Source organism: Moschus berezovskii, chromosome 20 (assembly GCF_049115385.1).
Source record: "Moschus berezovskii isolate FMDL1 chromosome 20, NW_MosBer_1.0, whole genome shotgun sequence".
Classification (NCBI taxonomy): Eukaryota; Metazoa; Chordata; class Mammalia; order Artiodactyla; family Moschidae; genus Moschus; species Moschus berezovskii.
In genome coordinates, this window is record NC_142479.1 from 56403159 (window position 1) to 56408655 (window position 5497).

General features: G+C 44.4%; 1 pseudogene; it reads right to left on the reverse strand.

Moving 5' to 3' along the window:
* Nucleotides 1–4795: 4795 nt before the first annotated feature.
* LOC148774759 (large ribosomal subunit protein eL39-like) lies at nt 4796–4951 on the reverse strand (annotated as a pseudogene).
* Between the last annotated feature and the right edge of the window lie 546 nt (nt 4952–5497).

Genomic DNA, 5497 nt, shown 5'->3' on the forward strand with positions numbered 1-5497 from the left:
CCAGCTCCACCATCCCCCAACTGGGATGATCTAGGATAAATTACTAACTTTGAAGACCTCCTGTTTTTCCATCTGTGAAATAGTGTTAAAATAACATTTTCGGATGGTTGTTGTGACAATTAAGTGACTAGGTGTTTCATTTGGTATCATGCCTGGCATACAGTATATGCTAGTTAAGCATCTGCTGTTATTGATTTCTTATAATATATACAGTGCTTATATACTTTCAGTTGTTGTTTATAGTCGCTAAGTTGTGTTCGACTCTTTTGTGACCCCATGGACTCTAGCCCACCAGTCTCCTCTGTCCATGAGATTTCAGGCAGGAATACTGGAGTGCGTTGCCATTTCCTCCTCCAGGGGCATCTTCCCCACCCAGGGGAAGCCTGTGTCTTCTGGATTGGCAGGCAGATTCTTTACCATTGAGCCACCAAGGAAGCCCATGTATTTTATGTAGGTGCTTTATAAATGTTAGCTGGTCTTACCATTTTTTATGCGAAGAGCCTGAGGCTTGGAGAGGGGATGTGACTTGCCCAAGCCGCTCAACTAATGAATAGTAATGATTCCAGAACCTTCCGGACATAAGTACTCTAGTTTAGAGGGCATTTTCAGATGGGGCTGTATTTAATCCCAGCAACCTGAGTTAGAGCCAGACTGGAGAAGGGATGGAGGTTGGGGGGACTGTGAAGAAGAGAAACTTTAGTGGGAGGAAAATGTGGAGAAGAGGAGGACTTGTGGGGAGACCCAGGGACATGTTGTGGCAGGGTCTGTAAGAATTCAGCAGAGAGATGTAGCGCTAATAGGGAACAGAGTGGAATTTGGAGCACAGAACACTGGAAGGCCTTTAGAGGAGAGGATCAGGGATGAGAGATTTCAAGCTAAGTTCCTGGGGGTGGGGTGGGAACTGAGAACATGATGATAGTCATCCTCATTGGGAATAAATATTTCTGAGAAAGGCAACACGATGCAATAGAAAAAGCACTAACAAGTATTTGTTCCTCCTCTACTCTGCCATGCCATCAACCAGAGAGCAAAAAGACTGCTGTTTGCTAGCTGGGTGCCCTGAGGCAGATTATTAAGCTTTCTCAGCCTCTGTTCTCACAACAGGCATCATGACTTGATTGGGAGGATTCTCATGAAAAATGAAGCTAACAAAAAGTAGAGTTCTACATGATCCAGCAGTCCCACTCCTGGGCACATATCCAGACAAAATTATAACTCAAAAAATTACTTGCACCCCTGTGTTCATAGAAGCACTATTCACAAAAGCCAAGGCATGGAAACAACCAAAATGTCCATCAACAGATGAAGGGATAAAGAAAATGTGGTGAATATATGATACAAGGGAATACTACTCAGTCATAAAAAAGGATGAGATAGTGCCATTTGCAACAACATACATGGACCTAAAGATTATCATACTAACTGAAGTAAGTCAGAAAGAGAGAGATAAATAGCATATGATATCACTCACGTGGAATCTAAAATACGACACAAGTGAACTTATCTATGAAACAGAGACAGACCCATAGACATGGAGAGCAGACTTGTGGTTGCCAAATTTGTGGAGAGGAGGTAAGGGAGGGATGGACTGGGAGTCTGGAATAAGCAGATGCAAACTATTACATATACAGTGGATAAGCAACAAGGTCCTACTGTATAGGAAGCCTGGCGTGCTGCAGTTTGTGGGGTTGCAAAGAGTCAGACATGACTTAGCTACTGAACAACGACGACTGTACAGGAACTCTATTCAATATCCTGAGATAGACCATAATGGAAAAGATTATGAAAAAGAATGCATATATACATATAGCTGAATCACTGTGCTGTACAACAGAAATTAACACACCATTGTAAATCAACTATACTTCAACAAAATTAATTTTTTAAACTATGAAGTCAGGCAATAATGAACTTGAAAGCCACTCCCAGTGTCTGGTAGCCTGTGGGTACTCACAGGGGTTAGCTGTGTTCGAGTTGAGCAACTCTATGCAGGAGACTGAGCCAGGCGCAGTGAGGTGCACAAGAAGCCTGAGGTGGGAACTTTTTGGCCAAAGAGCTTAGAGTCCAGTTGGAGAAACAGGACAGATGCATGAAAGATTTTAAAACAAAACAGAAATACTGTCAGCATCGTACATTTCAAAGACTGGAAAGGAGCAGCCTCCACCAAGGGCGGGGCCACTGAAGGGGGCTCCCTGAAGACCTGTAAGGGAGACCCTGAGGGACCTAGACAAGTGGAGAAGGAGGTGGGATGGCCCAGATGGAGGAGAGCAGGGTAAGGTGAGGGACAGGCGAGCAATGAGCGGAAGTAAGTGTTTCCTGAGCATCTGCTCCATGTCAGTTGCCATGCCAGGGGCTTTCCTGGATCTAATCATGCTGGATTCTCATAGCAACTTGTGAGGTACTCATCTGTCTCGTTTCATAAGTGAGAAATGCTGAGAATCAACAATAACATCACTTGCTAATGGTCACCCTTAGTATATGGAAGAATCAACACTCCAAGTCAGAACCCTGACCACAAAATCCACGTAAAGGGATAAAAGTTAGAAAATATCAAGGGACTTCCCTGATGGTCCAGTGGCTACGACTCCACTCTCCCAATGCAGGGGTCCTGTTTTTGATCCCTCAGAGAACTAAAGATCTTGCATGCTGCAACTAAAAGAGATGTTGCATGCTCCAACTAAGACCTTGTGCAGCCAAATAAATAATTTTATTTTTAATTTTTTGAAAAAGAATCAAAGATTGGTGTATATAAGGGAGACAGAGTCTTGAGCAAGGGCGGTGGGGGGGGGCATTCCAGGTAAAATTGAAAGCACCCAGGCCCTGAGGAAGAAATGTAAAATCATGTGAGGGAGCCTTGTGAAGGCAAGAGGGTGCCAAGATGAGGTTGGAGAAGCAGAACAACTCTACCATCACACCCTTGTATATCATGTTCAGAACTGGAGCTTGATCCTAACTTAAGGAGAAGCCAGTTTAAGCAGGGGAGTTATATGATTCAGCTGATTTCTCAGAAAGTTCATTCTGGGATTTTGTATGGAACAGGATTAAAGTGGCCAGGATGGAGCAAATTGCAATTGTCTTAGAAGGCTGGTGACAATTTGGTTGGGGCTGGAAATGTGCCTTCCCTGGAGGGCATGACAGCCCATTCCACTATTCCTGCATGGAGAATCCCCATGGACGGAGGAGCTGGGCGGGCTGCAGTCCATGGGGTTGCACAGAATCAGACACAACTGAATCGACTTAGCACGAAAGCACACAGAAATGTTTCTTAGGAGTAGCAGTGTGAGGTCAGTCTTGATGACGAATTGGCTGTGAGAAGGGTGAGGAGAACATGTTGTCAAGGTTGACAGGAAATGTCATTTCTAAAGTGGAAGAACTGAAGGAGGCGGAGATTTGGGGCAGCAGGGGATAGATCGGGGTTGACAGCAATGTGGGCCCAGAGAAGACTATAATGTCAATTTACTTTGAGACTGTTCAATCCTGCTATGAAAGATAAGTGTGTAGTATGTAAAACACGAGTGAAATATCTTAAGGTGTTTTAAGGATAGATAGTTAGCTAGTAAGCAAAATGTTTGTTAGAGAGAAGGCAATGGCAACCCAGTCCAGTACTCTTACCTGGAAACTCCCATGGAAGGAGGAGCCTGGTGGGCTGCAGTCCATGGGGTCGCGAAAAGTCAGACACGACTGAGTAACTTCACTTTCACTTTTCACTTTCATGCATTGGAGAAGGAAATGGCAACCCACTCCAGCATTCTTGCCTGGAGAATCCCAAGGATGGAGGAGCCTGGTAGGCTGCCGTCTATGGGGTCACACAGAGTCGGACACGACTGAAGCGACTTAGCAGCAGCAGCAGCAGACATCATCATTAGCGCTTAGTTAAACAGCAAGTAAAACATGTGTGTGTGCGTGCGTGTGCAATGTAGATAGGAAGTAGTTCATATTCATTTATTCTTTCTTTGAATTACTAGACTATAAGAACCTGAGGGCAGAATCATGTCCCTTTAGAGTGTCAGTTTTTTAGACTTTTGAAAACCATAACCCAGACTTCCCTGACAGTCCAGTGGTTAAGACTCCATGCTTCCATTGCAGGGGGTGTGGGTTCAATCCCTGGTTGGAGAACTAAGATCCCACGTGCTGCATGGCAAGGCAAAAAATAAATAAATGGATAAACAAAAGCCGTAACCCACAGCAAGAAATATGTCTTATGTATGTCCCGGGTAACATATATTTATAAAAATATGTAAGTGCATTGGGCTTCCCTGGTGGCTCAGACAGTAAAAATCTATAAGTGCGTCAAAAGTTTCTCAAGGCAATATGTACTTATTCTTCCTACTGGTTATGCACTCTGATCTTTCCTATTTGATTCTGTTCTTTTTTCCCAACAAAAGATCTCACGTATTTATTACTGAGCCAAAGTGCTAGTGCAGAAACACTAACAAAAAGAAAAATCATTTTCCAATAAAACATGTCCAGCTGTTCAGAAAGTAGTGATGTTCTTGGAGTAATATGGTAAGATCTAAGTGACCTTGTGTGTGCTCACGCAGTCGTGTCCGACTCTTTGCAGCCCTCTGGACTGTAGCCCACCAGACTCCTCTGTCCATGGGATTTCCCAGGCAAGAATACTAGAGTGAGTTCCAATGTCTTCCTCCAGGGGATCTTCCCAACCCAGGGATCAAACCCACGTCTCTTACCTCTCCTGCACAGGCAGGCAGATTCTTTACCACTAGTGCCACCTGGGAAGCCCCAAGTGACCTTGACACAAGCATAAATATGTGTTCCACCTCATGTGCAAGGCTCCTTAGAGACACAGCTTGGTTCTTCTCCAATGTCTTCCCTTGGAGTTGTACCTGATTCTGTTACCAGTTTTGATTCCAATTCATTGGGGAAAGCGACGACTCTGCTTTTGTTTCTTGGCCAGGAATCACTTGATCCTGAAAGTCTTGTGAGAAGACATGGTGAGGAGCAAATTCAACCATACACAGGATGGGAAGGAAGAGAGGAGGAAGCAGGTAGGGGGACGTGTGTAGAACCTATTCTTTTTCAGCGCTGATTACATCTCTAACCGATTCTGCGACTCACCGGGTTGTAGAATGGGTTGTAACTTGCAGTCTGGGAAACTGCTAACAAGTGTGTGGGGCTTCCCTCATGGCTCAGTGGTAAAGAATCCGCCTGCCAATGTAGGAGATGAAGCTTTGATCCCTGGGTTGGGAAGATCCCCTGGAGAAGGAAATGACAACCCACTCCAGTATTCTTGCCTGGGAAATCCCAGAGTCAGAGGAATCTGGCAGGTTGTAGTCCATGGGGTCGCAAAACAGTCAGATGCAACGTAGCAACTGAACAATAACAAGTGTGTGAAAAGAATGAAAAGCTGAGTCTGAATCCTACTTCAGCCATTTGCTGTATGACCTCAGGCAAATTACTTTGTCTCTCTGGGCTTCATTTTTCTGACCTGGAAAATAAGAAAATTGGACTTAATGATTTTTTATCTTCCTTCCAGCAT